General features: G+C 47.3%; 2 non-coding genes across 2 annotated transcripts; both read left to right on the top strand.

Moving 5' to 3' along the window:
• Positions 1-2,235: 2,235 nt before the first annotated feature.
• On the top strand, positions 2,236-2,391 carry LOC123400444. The gene has a single exon (XR_006610719.1). It is a non-coding gene; the product is annotated as a 5.8S ribosomal RNA (ribosomal RNA).
• A 223-nt stretch (positions 2,392-2,614) lies between these two features.
• Positions 2,615-5,948, top strand: LOC123400320. Its single transcript, XR_006610607.1, has one exon. It is a non-coding gene; the product is annotated as a 28S ribosomal RNA (ribosomal RNA).
• The last annotated feature ends 11,375 nt before the right edge of the window (positions 5,949-17,323 follow it).

Genomic DNA, 17,323 nt, shown 5'->3' with positions numbered 1-17,323 from the left:
TTAAGCAAGATGACATGATGTAGAGGGATAATCTCAAACCAATGATGAAAACCCCATCTTTTTACCCTTGATGGCAACAACACGATATGTGCCTCGCTACCCCTTCTGTCAGTGGGTGAGGTCACCGCACGGTATGAACCCAAAACCAAGCACTTCGCCCATTGCAAGAATCATAGATCTAGTTGGCCAGACAAAACCCACAACTCGAAGAGAATTACAAGGATATGAAATCATGCATAAGAGAGATGAGAAGAAAATCAAATAAGATTCATAGATAATCTGATCATATATCCACAATTTATCGGATCTCGACAAACACACCGCAAAAGAAGATTACATCAGATAGATCTCCATGAAGATCATGGAGAACTTTGTATTGAAGATCCAAGAGAGATAAGAAGCCATCTAGTTACTAGCTATGGACCCGTAGGTCTATGGTGAACTACTCACGCATCATCGGAGAGGTCATGGTGTTGATGGAGAAGCCCTCCGTGTCCGAATCCCCCCTCTGGCAGGGCAGTAGGACGTGCCCCAGATGGGATGTTGCGGAGATAGAAGCTTGCGGCGGCGGAAAAGTGATTACGATGATCTCTTGATTTTTTCTGGAATTTATGGGAATATATAGGCAAAAGTACTAGGGCAAAGGGCGTACAGGGGGCCCACAAGCCTGGATGGCGCGCCCCCTGGCCGTGGGGTGGGGGCTTGTGGGGCCCCTGGAGGTCCTCTGCCTTGGCTCCCAAGTTCCCCGATCTTCTTCCGTTCCGAAAAAATCTTTTTGGGGATTTTCTTCCGTTTGGACTCCGTTTCAGAATCTCCTTTGAAAGGCATCAAAAACATGGAAAAAACAGGAACTGAAACTTGGCACTGAGTTAATAAGTTAGTCCCAAAAAAAGCATAGAAAATATCCAAAGTTTGACAAGATAATAGCATCAAACCATCAAAAATTATAGATACGTTGGAGACGTATCAAGCATCCCCAAGCTTAACTCCTACTCGTCCTCGAGTAGGGAAGTGATACAGAATGAATTTTTGATGTGTAATTCTACCTAGCATAGTTTTCCTTTGCAACTTCTTTCACGTGACATGAATGTTCAAATCCGTAAGATTCAAAACAATAGTTTGCTATTGACATGAAAACAGTAATACTTCAAGCAAGCTAGCAAAGTAATCATGAACTTTCAAAATAACAAAGCCAAAGAAAGTTATCCCTACAAAATCATATAGTCTGGTTATGCTCCATCATCCTCACACAACTAATGTAAATCATGCACAACCCCGGAATTGGCCAAGTAATTGTTTTCGCACTCTCACTTTCTCAAACTTTTTATAACTATCACGCAATACATGAGGGCGAGCCATGTATATAGCACTATAGGTGGAATAGAGTGTGGTGGTGGTGGTTGCGAGATAAAAAGGAGGAGATGGTCACACTGACTGGGCGTATCAATACGCTATGGAGATGCCCATTAGTAGATATCAATGTGAATGAGTAGGGATTGCCATACAAGAGATGCACTAGAGCTATAAGTATGTGAAAGCTCAAAAGGAAAACTAGTGGGTGTGCATCCAACTTGCTTGCTCAGGAAGACCTAGAGGGACTATCATCGTTTAGGCGACGGAAGTTTGAGGCAATAACAGGTCTCTGATGTCCTTAGATCTTCTGAGCCGCACGCGCGCTAGACTGATGTATTCAACGAGTATATAGCCTTGGCCGTCAGGCCCGGGTAATCTTGGGAAATTTCATCGTGATGGGGATAGATCATTGCACTTGTTGGTCTTCAACGAGGAATGCCTAGTAAGCGCGAGTCATCAGCTCGCGTTGACTACGTCCCCGCCCTTTGTACACACCACTCGTTGCTCCTACTGATTGAACGGTCCGGTGAAGCGTTCAGATCACGGCGATGGGGGCGGTTCGCCGCCCCCGACGTCGCAAGAAGTCCATTGAACCTTATCGTTTAGAGGATGGAGAAGTCGTAACAAGGTTTCCGTAGGTGAACCTGCGGAAGGATCATTGTCGTGACCCTGACCAAAACAGACCGTGCTCGCGTCATTCAATCCTCCGGCGATGGCATCGTCCATCGCTCGGCCAATTCCTCGACCGCCTCCACTCCTAGGAGCGGGGGCTCGGGGTAAAAGAACCCACGGCGCTGAAGGCTCAAGGAACACTGTGCCTAACCCGGGGAGATGGCTAGCTTGCTGGTCGTCCCCCGTGTTGCAAATATATTTAATCCACACGACTCTCGGGAAAAGATATCTTGGCTCTCGCATCAATGAAGAACGTAGCGCAATGCGATACCTGGTGTGAATTGCAGAATCCCGCGAACCATCGAGTCCTTGAATGCAAGTTGCGCACGAGGCCACTCGGCCAAGGGCACGCCTGCCTGGGCGTCATGCAAAAACACACTCCCAACCACCCTCTTCGGGAATTGGGATGCGGCATATGGTCCCTCGTCCTACAAGGGGCGGTGGGACGAAGATCGGGCTGCCAGCGTACCGCGCCGAAAAAATATCGCATGGTGGGCGTTCTCGCTTTATCAATGTAGTGCATCCGACGCGTAGACGACATCATGGTCTCGAAACGACCCAGCGAACGAAGTGCACGTTGCTTCGACCGCGACCCTAGGTCAGGCGGGACTACCCGCCGAGTTTAAGCATATAAATAAGCAGAGGAGAAGAAACTTACAAGGATTCCCCTAGTAACGGCGAGCGAACCGGGAACAACCCAACTTGAGAATCGGGCGGCTGTGCCGTCCGAATTGTAGTCTAGAGAGGCGTCCTAAGCGACGGAACGGGCCCAAGTCCCCTGGAAAGGGGCGCCTGGGAGGGTGAGAGCCCCGTCTGGCACGGACCCTGTCACCCCACGAGGCGCCGTCAAGGAGTCGGGTTGTTTGGGAATGCAGCCCAAATCGGGCGGTAGACTCCGTCCAAGGCTAAATACAGGCGAGAGACCGATAGCGAACAAGTACGGCGAGGGAAAGATGAAAAGGACTTTGAAAAGAGAGTCAAAGAGTGCTTGAAATTGCCGGGAGGGAAGCGGATGGGGGCCGGCGATGCGCCCCGGCCGTATGCGGAACGGCTCTTGCTGGTCCGCCGCTCGGCTCGGGGTGTGGACTATTGTCGGCTGTGTCGGCGGCCAAAGCCCGGGGGCCCTAGGCGCCTCCGGTAGCCGTCGTCGACACGACCGGTACCCGCGCGCCGAAAGGCATGTCCCTCGGGGCACTACGCTGCAACGGCCTATGGGCTCCCCATCCGACCCGTCTTCAGACACGGACCAAGGAGTCTGACATGCGTGCGAGTCGACCGATTTTGAAACTTGGGATGCGCAAGGAAGCTTACGAGCGGGAGGCCCTCACGGGCCGCACCGCTGGCCGACCCTGATCTTCTGTGAAGAGTTCGAGTTGGAGCACGCCTGTCGGGACCCGAAAGATGGTGAACTATGCCTGAGCGGAGGGAAGCCAGAGGAAACTCTGGTGGAGGCTCGAAGCGATACTGACGTGCAAATCGTTCGTCTGACTTGGGTATAGGGGCGAAAGACTAATCCAACCATCTAGTAGTTGCTTCCCTCCAAAGTTTCCCTCAGGATAGCTGGAGCCCATTATGAGTTCTATCAGGTAAAGCCAATGATTAGAGGCGTTGGGATGAAACGTGAACCGTGCCATGGAATAGGTAGGATGGCTCGGCTGCTTCGGTGAGCCGTGCCACCGAATCGGGTTCTCCAAGTGGACCATTTTTGGTAAGCAGAACTGGCGATGCGGGATGAACCGGAAGTTGTGTTACGGTGCCCAACTGCGCGCTAACCTAGAAACCACAAAGGGTGTTGGTCGATTAAGACAGCAGGACGGTGGTCATGGAAGTCGAAATCCTGTAAGGAGTGTGTAACAACTCACCTGCCAAATCAACTAGCCCCGAAAATGGATGGCACTGAAGTGCGCGACCCACTCCCGGCCATCTGGGCGAGCACCATGCCCCGATGAGTAAGAGGGCGCGGCGGCCGCTGCAAAACCCGGGGCGCGAGCCCGGGCGGAGCGGCCGTCGGTACAGATCTTGGTGGTAGTAGCAAATATTCAAGTGAGAACTTTGAAGGCCGAAGAGGAGAAAGGTTCCATGTGAACGGCACTTGCACATGGGTATGCCGATCCTAAGGGAGAGGGTAACTCCGGCAGATAGCACGATGATTCGCATCCCCCGAAAGGGAATCGGGTTAAGATTTCCTGAGCCGGGATGTGGCGGTTGACAACGATGTTAGGAAGTCCGGAGACGCCGGCGGGGGCCTTGGGAAGAGTTATCTTTTGTGCTTAACGGCTTGCCAACCCAGGAAACGGTTCAGCCGGAGGTAGGGTCGAGTGGCCGGAAGAGCACCACACGTTGCGCGGTGTCCGGTGCGCCCCCGGCAGCCCATGAAAATCCGGAGGACCGAGTACCGTTCATGCCCGGTCGTACTCATAACCGCATCAGGTCTCCAAGGTGAACAGCCTCTGGCCAATGGAACAATGTAGGCAAGGGAAGTCAGCAAAACGGATCCGTAACTTCGGGAAAAGGATTTGCTCTGAGGACTCGGCTCGGGGGTCCCGGCCCCGAACCCGTCGGCTGTCGGCGGATTGCTCGAGCTGCTCACGCGACGAGAGCGGGTCGCCGCGTGCCGGCCGGGGACGGGCCGGGAATCGCCCCTTCGGGAGCTTTCCCGAGCATGAATAGTCGACTCAGAACTGGTACGTACAAGGGAAATCCGACTGTTTAATTAAAACAAAGCAATGCGATGGTCCTCGCGGATGCTGACGCAATGTGATTTCTACACAGTGCTCTGAATGTCAAAGTCAAGAAATTCAACCAAGCGCGGGTAAACGGCGGAAGTAACTATGACTCTCTTAAGGTAGCCAAATGCGTCATCATCTAATTAGTGACGCGCATGAATGGATTAACGAGATTCCTACTGTCCCTGTCTACTATCCCGCGAAACCACAGCCAAGGGAACGGGCTTGCCGGAATCAGCGGGGAAAGAAGACCCTGTTGAGTTTGACTCTAGTCCGACTTTGTGAAATGACATGAGAGGCATAGGATAAGTGGGAGCTCTTACGGGCGCAAGTGAAATACCACTACTTTTAACGTTATTTTACTTATTTCGTGGGTCGGAAGCGGGGCATGTCCCCTCCTTTTGGCTCCAAGGCCCGGTTTTATCGGGCCGATCCGGGCGGAAGACATTGTCAGGTGGGGAGTTTGGCTGGGGCGGAACATCTGTTAAAAGATAACGCAGGTGTCCTAAGATGAGCTCAATGAGAACAGAAATCTCGTGTGGAACAAAAGGGTAAAAGCTCGTTTGATTCTGATTTCCAGTACGAATACGCACCGTGAAAGCGTGGCCTATCGATCCTTTAGATCTTCGGAGTTTGAAGCTAGAGGTGTCAGAAAAGTTACCACAGGGATAACTAGCTTGTGGCAGCCAAGCGTTCATAGCGACGTTGCTTATTGATCCTTTGATGTCGGCTCTTCCTATCATTGTGAAGCAGAATTCACCAAGTGTTGGATTGTTCACCCACCAATAGGGAACGTGAGCTGGGTTTAGACTGTCGTGAGAGAGGTTAGTTTTACCCTACTGATGACAGTGTCGCAATAGTAATTCAACCTAGTACGAGAGGAACCGTTGATTCACACAATTGGTCAACGCGCTTGGTTGAAAAGCCAGTGGCGTGAAGCTACCGTGTGCCGGATTATGACTGAATGCCTCCAAGTCAGAAACCAAGCTAGCATGCGACGCCTGCGCCTGCCGCTTGCCCCAACCCACGTTTGGGGCGCTTGCGCCCCCAAGGGCCCATGCCATTGGCTAAGCCGGTCTGGCCGACGTGCTGTGATCGGCCGCCTCGAAGCTCCGTTCCCAACGGGCGGTGGGCTGAATCCCAAGTGGCAGAGTGGCCTTGCTACCACGAACCACTGAGATCCAGCCCAATGTCGCATGAATTCGTTCCTCCCCCACACCTTTCATTCAAATGATAAGGTTCAAAAATGCAACTGGAAAAGTTGGTCTACCTACATGGCTAAGTCCAACGGAAACCGTACGTGCCAAGTCACAAGAGATATGGTAAAGTCCGTCCTGTGACATACGCAATCACCCGCTAAGTCCAACGGAAACCATACGTGCCAAGTCAGAAGAGATATGGTAAAGTCTGTCCTGGGACATACGCAATCACCCGCTAAGTCCAATGGAAAGCATACGTGCCAAGTCAGAAGAGTTATGGTAAAGTCCGGCCTGGGACATACGCAATCACCCGCTAAGTCCAACAGAAACCATACGTGTCAAGTCACAAGAGATATGGTTAAGTCCGTCCTGGGACATAAGTAATCATTCGCTAAGTCCAACGGAAACCATACGTGCCAAGTCACAAAGAGATATGGTTAAGTCCGGCCTCGGACATACACAATCATCCGCTAAGTCCAACGGAAACCGTATGTGCCAAGTCACAAAGAGATATGGTTATGTCCGTGCTGGGACATACGCAATCATCCGCTAAGTCCAATGGAGACCATACGTGCCAAGTCACGAAGATAATAGTCGACGCTAATGGTCGAGGCACCGGAATAACTCAATACGACATGGGACATGAATGTGTAAAATGGGTCACGGGCAAAGAACGGTACGACAACCATTGTGGAAGAAACTGGACGCGCACTATGTTAAACAAACGATAACCATGCGGGCTGCACGAAAAAAACAACGTACGATGACACGGGCCAAATACGTGAAGCAGAACGCGCACCATGGAAAACAGGGGAAAACCATGTGCGTGGCATGGACGGATGCACGTACAGACACACGGGCCAAAAAAGGTGAACGTGAGGAAACGGGAAAAAACGGGTATGACGGCCGTGTTGCAATAAACTGGACGCGCACCATGTAAAACTTGGGAAAAACCATGTACATGGCATGGACGGATGCACGTACGGCCACACGGGCCAAAAAACGTGAACGTGAGGAAACGGGAAAAACGGGCACGGGGGCCGTGTTGCAAAAAACTGGGCGTGCACCATGGAAAATTGGTGAAAACCATGTGTGTGGCATGGACGGATGCACGTACGGCCACACAGGCCAAAAAACGTGAACATGAGGAAACGAAAAAAATGGGCACGGGGGCCGTGTTGCAAAAAACTGGGCGCGCACCATGGAAAACGGATGAAACCCATGTACGTGGCATGGACGGATGCACGTACGGGCACACGGGCGAAAAAACATGAATGCGAGGAAATGGGGAAAACCGGGCACGGGGGCCGTGTTGCAAAAAACTGGGCGCGCACCATGGAAAACGGGTGAAAACCTTGTACGTGGCATGGACGGATGCACGTACGGCCACACGGGCCAAAAACCGTCTAAACGGGGATCCGGGGAAAACAGTGTACCCCTTCTTCACAAATGAAGGGCAGGGGTCGCCAGGGGGGCTAAAACCCTTGGGTATATTGGGGGGGAGGGGGCTCCTCCTTGCTTGGGTGTGGGAAATCGGTGGGTTTACATATGAAATCATATGCAAACCACCCGTTTCTCCCGTAACCCTTGCTTTCCCCAAACGTTGGCTCGGATGTCCCGTCGTTCTCCTGTCCCGTGTATGACTCATGCCAAATTCTGATCCGACGGTCGAACGGCCGTTCGGGTTGCCAAAAAGTACGTATTGTTTTCGCACACGGTTAGGGCGATGTGATCTCGTGCAGCGTTGTCCCGTCGGTACCGTGTCCGACTCGTGCCAAATTCTGATCCGACGGCCCAACGGCCGTTCGGGTTGCAGAAAAGTACGTATCGTTTCCGCACACGGTCAGCTCGATGGGATCTCGTGCAGCGTTGTCCCACCGGTCCCGTGTCCGTTTCATGTGAAATTCTCACCCAACAGCCTAACTTGGCTTGGGAAACAGGAATGTAGCATGTCCCGTTCATGAGACCGACTAGACAAAGTTGCAACGACGTTGCGTTTGGGAATATAGTTGCCCCGAAAACTTTATCGTTGCGGGGGTGACACACGCGTGATGTGGTCTCTCTGGACGCCTCCTTCGAGTAATCCTCTCGTGCATTGCACGGGCGAAGGCTGGGTTGGCTTGACCGATGTAGGCTATGATTGTAATCTCTGGCGATGGCTAGACGAATGCTGATGACAACAAACCTTCCCCTGCAACGGCACCAGAAGAATGCTGCTAGCACTCCTCGGCAACGAAACTATAAGAATGTTGTTGATGGCCCACCAGCGCGTGGGTTCGCAGCAGTTTTCGAGGGTAGAGTATTCGACCCAAATTTGTTGGTTTACCAGTCGGGAGGTGAGAGTATACTCTCATGTATCAGCAGCTGAATTTTTCAGATTCAACCACACCTAAAAGATTAGTATCTGCAAGCACAGTAGTAACAACAAAGTAACGAGTAACGGCAGTGTAACAAGCAATAGCAGCGGTAAGGAATAGCAGTAGTGACAGCAGTAGCAAGTAGCAACAGTAGCAAGTGACAGTAATAGCGACAGCAGCAGCAGAGGAAGACAAGTAACGGCAGTAGCAACAGTAGTAGCAGCAGCATCAGAGCATGACAAGTAACAACAGTAGCAACAATAGTAGCAGCAGTAGTAGAGCAAGACAAGTAACAACAGTTGGACAAACTCGTAGCCAATGGGTCGGTGATTTGTTTGGATGATATTCATCATGCAATAGCTATAACACGGAGAGATATGTGGCTAGCTCCCGTTCGTCAATGTGATGTAGGCATGCATTCCTTGTGTTGTCATACGTGCTTAGGGAAAAGAACTTCCATGACATCTATTGTCCATCCCTCCCGTGGCAGCGCGGTCCAAAAGGAAACTATGGGATATTAAGGTTCTCCTTTTAATAAAGAATCGGACCAATGCATTAGCACTTGGTGAACACATGAACTCCTCAAACTATGGTCATCATTGGGAGTGGTTCCGGTAATTGTCAATCCGGGGTTGCCGAATCATAACACAAAGTAGGTGACTACAACTTGCAAGATCGGATCTAAAACACACATATATTGGTGACAACATAATAATTTCAGATCTGAAATCATGGCACCCGGGCCCTAGTGACAAGCATTAAGCATGGCAAAGTAGTAGCAACATCAATCTCAGAACATAGTGGATACTAGGATTCAATCCCCATCAAAACTAACTCAATTACATGATAGATCTCATCCTACTCATCACCGCCCAGCGAGCCTACGAATATATTACTCACGAAGGACGAAGAGCTTCATGGAATTGGAGAGGGAAGAAGGTTGATGATGACGATGGTGACAATTTCCCCTCTCCGGAGTCCAAGACGGACTCCAGATCTGCCCTCCAGATGAAGAACAGGTGGTGGCGACGCCTCTGTATCGCAAACGCGACGAAAACTTCTCTTTTTATTTTTTCTGGGACGAAAGGGATCTTATAGACCTGAGATTGGGGGCTACAGAGCCGTTGGTCCCCACAAGCCTGCCCACCGCCACTAGGGAGGTGGTGGCGAAGCCAGGGCTTGTGGCCCACTGGCCCACCCCGTGAGGCGGAACTTGGCGCATATATTTTTCTTATTTTCCAAAACTGCTCCCAGTAAATTTTCAGGACGTTTGGAGAACTTTGATTTTTGCACAAAAATAACACCAAGGCAATTCTGCTAAAAACGGCGTCAGTCCAGGTTAGTTCCATTCAAATCATGCAAATTAGAGTCCAAAACAAGGGCAAAAGAGTTTGGAAAAGTAGATACGATGGAGACGTATCAACTCCCCCAAGCTTAAAACCTTGCTTGTCCTCAAGCAACTGAGTTGACAAACTGAGAGAGAAAGAAAAACTTTGACAAACTCTGTTTGATCTGGTTGTTGCAACTATGTCTAACTCATAACCATAATTTCAGCAAGATCACAAGTTAACCACATAAGCAAATGACACAAAGGTCTCACGATAAACTAATATCAATGGCATAATCAGCTAACGAGCAAATAATAATGAGTTTCAAATACCAACACTTCAATCAAAACAAGCATGAAGCAATATGAATAGGTGGTATCTCGCTAGCTCTTTCCGAGACCGCAAAACATAAATGCAGAGCACTTCCAAAGATCAAGGGCTGACTAAACATTGTAATTCATAGTAACGAAGATCCAGTAATAGTCATACTCAATATCAATCAAAAGCAAAGCATAAAAATGACAGAGGTGCTCTCTAATTGGTACTTATATAAGAGGAGGATGACTCAATAGGAAAATAAATAGACAGGCCCTTCGCAGAGGGAAGCATTGATTTGCAGAGGTGCCAGAGCTCAAGCTTTGAAAACAGAGATAATAATTTTGGGTGGCATGCTTTCACTGTCGATGCAATGACCAAGAGTTCTCAATATCTTCCATGCTACTCATGCTATAGGCGGTTCCCAAATAGAAAAGTAAAGTTTTAACTCCCCCACCACCAATCAATCACACTCCACGACTAGCCGATTCCTCGGGTACCGTACATACTAACATCAATCCGTGGGGAGTCTTTTTTTACAGTTATGTTTTCGATTTAAGCGTGGAACTGGGCATTCCAATTACCGGCCCCTTTCTCGTGAATGACTATGAATAAACACATGTCGAGGATAACACTCCTAGCATGGAAGATACCAATAGCCCTCTGTCACCACATGAGCGGTTCGGGCACGCAAAACTGATTATTTCTTGAAGGTTTAGAGAATGGCACATGCAAATTTACTTGGAACAGCTGGTAGATACCGCAAATAGGTAGGTATGGTGGACTCTCATGGAATTTTTTTTGGGTTTATGGAAGTGGATGCACAAGAAGTATTCCGCTTAGTACAAGTGAAGGCTAGCAAAAGACTGGGAAGCGACCAACTAGAGAGCGACAACAGTCATCAGGATGCAATGAGTTTGACTAACATTGAATGCAAGCATGAATAGGATATAAATCACCATGAACAAGAACATCATAGAGGCTATGTTGATTTTGTTTCAACTACATGCATGAACATGCGCCAAGTCAAGCCACTTGAAACATTCAAAGGAGAATACCATCCTATCATACTACATCATAGTCATCTCAAAATCTATGTTGGCATTCAGGACAAACCATTATAAGCTCTCAGCTAAATAAGCATGGAATCAGGAACTATGATCTCTAAGTTGTCATTGAGAACATGGTTCTCTCAGAACAAAGCTAAATCTGTGTAGGCAAGCTAGTCATATTTACAAAAAAAAAATAGATAGAGTGCATACCAGCTTTTCAGTCTCAGTCACTTCATCATATATCATCATTGTTGCCTTTCATTTGCACGATCGAACGATGTGAACAATAATAAGCGCATTGGACTAAGCTGATTCTGCAGGCAAACACAAAGGAGAAGACAAAATAATATGGCTCTTTGAAAGCTAAACAGGTAAGCATGTAAGAACCACTAAACATTGTAACCAATATCTTCTACCTTGACACAAAGAAAAAGAAAACTATTTACACGGGAAAGCTCCCAACAAGCAAAAGAAAAAAGAAAAATCTTTTCGGGTTTTCTCGAAAGGACACAAAACAACAAAACAAGAAAACAAAAAGAAACTAGCATGGATAATACTGTGGCAAAGTGTAAACACCGGCTAACAAAGTGAAAGCGTAAGCATGAATGTAAAGTCGGTAAAAAAACGTACTCCCCTAAGCTTAGGCTTTTGGCCTAGCTTGGTCTACTCCCCAGGTGGGAAATAACCAGCTCCGGGATATTCTGGAGCAGACTGTGGATGCCACTGCTGTGTGAGCTCCTCTGGCTTCCACTGATAAACTGGCGTCTCGTACTCGACTGGCGGCTCGGGCACGGGCGCCTGTGGTTGGTCCAAGCCCCAATATGCGTAGATGTCCGCGGGAATAATAGTGTACCTGCCTGCATGAAGATCAAACAAAGAAGGAGAAGGCAAAGTAAAGGTCTCTCGAGTACCCTGACTAAACACCAGGTTATAAATCATCCGTCTACTAGCATCTCTATCCAGAAAATCATGGCGAACCATGCTGTCATAATCCAGATATCTCTCAGGGAGAAGCATCTCTCCTTCCTCTCCGAGTCTAATGGGTATCTCAAAGTGTCTGGCAAGACGGGTAGCATAGATACCTCCATAGACAACACCTATAGAACGGTTCAGGTTCAACCGTTGAGCTACTATAGCGCCCAGGCTATAAGTCTTATCGTTATAAAGGCCTTCGCGCAAAACCGCAAGGTCTGGAGAACTAAGTGATCCAGCCTCCCCACGGCCAATGAAATATTTTCCCACAAATAATGAGAAGTACCGAATCACAGGAAAATGTATGCTAGCAATTCTAGCATGAGACACTCCTCTCTCCTCTCCAACAGCAATAGAACCAATGAAATTCTCCAAGTCCCGTGGACGAGGGTCACGGATATCCCCAACATAAGGTAATTTGCATACATTGCAAAAGTCCTGTAGCGTCATGCACTGGGGGACATCGTATATCATGAACTCAACCATGGGAGGATTCTTCCTCGGATAAAAGTTCAAGCTTTCAACGAAAATATTGGTGAGGAGGAGGTATTGTGGGCACTTATATTCAACAAACGCAGTAAGACCTGTGTTCTCCACCAAGTAATAAAAGTCTTCATAAAGTCCGGCGGCGCGCAAAAATTCATCACTTGGCCACTCGCACGCTCAAACTTCTGTAACTCGAGGGACTACGTACTTGGGGTGGTTCTTCTCGTCCTCTTCTCAAGAACCTCCTCATCTTTCCTTTTTCTAGCTCTGAAAAATTCTGAAATTTTTAGAGACTTCGAAAGAAAAGCGAATAAGGATTAACCCAACTTGTAGCAACTACTCCTACTAGTGCCTAGTGACCGTATCACGCGCTAAGACTACTTGGGACCAGCTAAAATCAACATTTCTAGCTCAAGAACAGGGTCACCAAGGTAGCAAGAATTCGCGTAGGATAAAGCACTAGAGAAAAAAACTAATTGGACCAATGGAGGAGTCACTTACCAAGGAGTAATTTCCCCAAAATGGTTCAGAGAATGGTGCTTTGAGCAAGGAGATCAAAAATCTCAGCCAAATGAGCAAGAACACGGGTTTGAGCTGCGAAACAATTTTTTCTGGAGGTGGAAGAAGAGGCTGGGAGCTGGAATGAGTGGAGGGGGTGCCTGTGGGCCCCACAAGCTTGCACACCACCAACAGGGGGGGTAACTGGCGGTGTCAGGGCTTGTGGCCCACTGGTCAGGCCCCCAGGCCACCTCTCAGGCCTAGAAAATTTTCAAAAATTCCAGAAAAAATCATACTAAATTTTCAGGACCATCAGAGAACTTCTATTTTCGAGGTATTTTTCTCCGGGGCGCTAAAACAGAAAACAGGAAAAACTAAACTAATTCTATCATTTTTCTTCTAAGCAATAGAAAAGGAAAACTCAAAACAGAGGTATGTGACTCTCTGATTCATCCATTTTATGGTCATCGAAAGAAATCCGTCGATGGGATTGATCAAGTCCTTATGACAAAACCTTTTTGAATCGCAAGAGAGAAAGGAGAATTTTTGAATAGCCACAAAGTCACCTCAATGGGGATATGTATCTCCCCAACAAGCAAATCATACTTCATCTTGACACGAGGAATAGGGCATTCAAAGCTCCCAATAAGAATCGATGAAGTCTTTTCGATAGCATTGATGCAATGTACTGGATATCATTTCTTCGAAAAGTGCACTGTGTGCTCATTACCGTTTACATGGAAAGTGTCATTTCCTTTGTTGCAATCTATAACAGCCCCTGTCGTGTTTAAAAAGGGTCTTCCGAGGATGATAGCCATGGCATCGTCCTTGGGAATATCCAAGATAACAAAGTCTGTTAAGATGGTGGTATTAGCAACCACAACAGGCACATCCTCGCAAACGCCGATAGGGAAAGCACTTGATTTGTCGGCCATTTGCAGAGAAATTTTAGTGGGTGTCAACTTATCCAACTCAAGTCTACGATAAAGAGAGAGTGGCATAACACTAACACCGGCTCCAAGGTCACATAAGGCAGTTCTTATGTAGTTTCCTTTAATAGAGCAAGGTATAGTGGGCACTCCGGGATCACCAAGTTTATTAGGAGTTCCACCTTTAAAAGTGTAATTGGCAAGCATGGTGGAGATCTCAAGATCTGGTATCTTCCGTTTATTAGTCCCGATATCTTTCATGTACTTGGCATACGGAGACATCTTGAGCATATCAGTTAACCGCATCTGCAAAAAGACGGGTCTTATCATCTCAACGAAGCGCTCAAAATCCTCATCATCCTTTTTCTTGGATAGCTTAGGAGGGAAGGGCATAGGTCTCTCAACCCACGGCTCCCTCTCTTTACCATGCTTCCTAGCAGTGAAGTCATTCTTGTCGTATCTCTTAGGTTCTGGATTATCAGGATTAACCGTAGGTTCAATCTCCACATCCTCATCATTCCTAGGTTGAGCATTATTATGAACATCACTGTCCATATTGTCACCAGGTTCATGTTCATCACCAGATTGTGTTTCTGCATCAGACGCAGAAATATCATTAGGTTCTTCAAGTGTGACAGTATTTGGTGAACTGGCGTGCCGGTTTCTATCATCCTTCTTCTTCTCCTTAGGATGACCGGGTGTATCAGAATTGATTCCTTGAGAATCTTGATCAATTCTCTTAGGATGGCCTTCAGGATACAAAGGTTCCTGAGTCATTTTGCCTCCTCTAGTAATGACTCTGACAGAGTTGTCATTTAATTCATTGAGCAAGTCATTCTGAGCTTTAAGTACTTGTTCTACCTAGGTAGTAATCATAGAGGCATGTTTACTCAGAAGCTTCAGAGCATTGACATTTCGGTCTACACAAGCACTTAAATGGCTAAGCATACGAGTATTTTGTTGTCTGCTAACATAATCATTGAAACTCTGTTGTTTGGCAACAAAGTTGTAAAATTCATCAAAGCATAGGCTAGCAGGTTTATCAAAAGGAATATCACTCTCGTCAAACCTACGCAGATAATTCACTTCCACTACCTGTATCGGGTTATCGGGACCATGGATCTCTTTGATAGGTGGTAGATTTTTGACATCTTCAGACCTAATGCCTTTCTCTTGCATAGATTTCTTGGCTTCTTGCATATCTTTGGGACTGAGGAATAGAATACCTCTTCTCTTCGGAGTTGGCTTAGGAGGTGGTTCGGGAATAGTCGAAGCATTATCGTTGATCAAAAGGTTATTCGGTAGGGTCTCAGCTTGTTCTACAGTTCGTTCCCTGAAAACACAACCCGCACAACTATCTAGGTGGTCTCTAGAGGCATCGGTAAGTCTGTTATAGAGGATATCAAGTATCTCATTCTTATTAAGAGGGTGATCAGGCAAAGCATTTTGTAGCTGGACGAGCCTCCTCCAAGCTTGTGGAAGACTCTCTTCTAGGAGTTGAGCAAACTTGTATATTTCCTGCAAGGAAGCTTGTTTTTTATGGGCAGGGAAATATTTCTCACAGAAGTAATAGACCATCTCCTGGGGACTACGCACACATCTAGGAGAAAGAGAGGTGAACTAGACTTTAGCGTCATCCTTTCGAGAGAAAGGAAACAGCTTAAGGATATAGTAGTGGCGGATCTTCTCCTCATTAGTGAAGAGGTTGGCTATTTCGGATAGTTTGGCAAGATGGGCTATGACCGTCTCAGACTCATAACCGTGAAAAGGATCAGATTAGACTAGAGAGATTATCTCAGGGTCGACAGAGAATTCATAATCCTTATCGGTGACATAGATAGGCGAAGTGGCAAACTTTGGGTCATTTTTCATCCTACCTTCCCGAGATTTTTCCTTCCACTTGAGAAGTAATTTCTCAGCGTCATAGGCATCCTTACACGCAAGAAAATCCTCAGCTATCTTTCCCTCCATAACGTAACCCTCAGGTATATCAGGCAATTCATATCTAGGAGAGCTAGATCTAGCAATAGCAAAAGCAGGTTCTATCTCAATAGTATCGGTAGTATCAGAAGCATCACGAGCATTTGCAGTAACTCTAGCAATATGAGCATCAAGGAACACTCCTAGTGGAACATCAGGAAAATGAGTATCTCTAGCAGTATCAATCATAGCATCATCAGGCAAAATAGCATCTCTATCAGTATCAGGCAAAGCAGTATCAGGCATAGCATCCCTAGCAGTATCAGGCAAAGCAGTATCAGGCATAGTATCAAGCATAGCATCTCTAGCAGTAGTATCATAAGCATCATCAGGCACAGGCGACATATCAAGATTTCTAGCAGGAGGTGATGTCGCAAACTTACTCATAATTGAAGGTGAATCAAGTGCAGAGCTAGATGGCAATTCCTTACCTCCCCTCGTAGTTGAGGGAAAGACTTTGGTCTTCGGATCCTTCAGATTCTTCATCGTGAACAACAGATATAAATCCCAAGTGACTGAGAGAATATAGCAATACCTCCCCGTCAACAGCACCAGAAAAATGCTGATTGAAATCTCTGGTGATGGCTAGACGAATGCTGATGACAACAAACCCTCCCTGCAATGGCACCAGAAGAATGCTGCTAGCACTCCCCGGCAAAGAAACTAGAAGAATGTTGTTGATGGCCCACCAGCGCGTGGGTTCACAGCAGTTTTCGAGGGTAGAGTATTCGACCGAAATTTGTTGGTTTACCAGTCGGCAGGTGAGAGTATACTCTCAAGTATTAGCAGCTGAATTTGTCAGATTCAACCACACCTGAAAGATTAGTATCTGCAAGCACAGTAGTAACAACAAAGTAACGAGTAACGACAGTGTAACGAGCAATAGCAGCGGCAAGGAACAGCAGTAGTGAAATCAGTAGCAAGTAGCAACAGTAGCAAGCGACAGTAATAGCGACAGTAGCAGCAGAGCAAGACAAGTAATAGCAGTAGCAACAGTAGTAGCAGCAGCAGCAGAGCAAGACAAGTAACAGAAGTAGCAACAGTAGTAGCAGCAGCAGCAGAGCAAGACAAGTAACAAGAGTAGGACAAACTCGTAGGCAATGTGTTGGTGATTTGTTTGGATGATATTCATCATGCAACAGCTATAACACGGAGAGATATGTGGCTAGCTCCCGTTCGTCAATGTGATGTAGGCATGCATTCCGTGTGTCGTCATACGTGCTTAGGGAAAAGAACTTGCATGACATCTATGGTCCATCCCTCCCGTGGCAGCGGGGTCCAAAAGGAAACTACGGGATATTAAGGTTCTCCTTTTAATAAAGAACCGGACCAATGCATTAGCACTTGGTGAACACATGAACTCCTCAAACTATGGTCATCACCGGGAGTAGTTCCAGTTATTGTCACTCCCGAGTTGCCGGATGATAACACAAAGTAGGTAACTACAACTTGCAAG

Source organism: Hordeum vulgare, chromosome 5H, assembly GCF_904849725.1.
Source record: "Hordeum vulgare subsp. vulgare chromosome 5H, MorexV3_pseudomolecules_assembly, whole genome shotgun sequence".
In the NCBI taxonomy this organism is placed as follows: Eukaryota; Viridiplantae; Streptophyta; class Magnoliopsida; order Poales; family Poaceae; genus Hordeum; species Hordeum vulgare.
The sequence above is the reverse complement of the archived record's forward strand: the minus strand, read 5'-3'. Positions and strand labels throughout refer to the sequence as shown.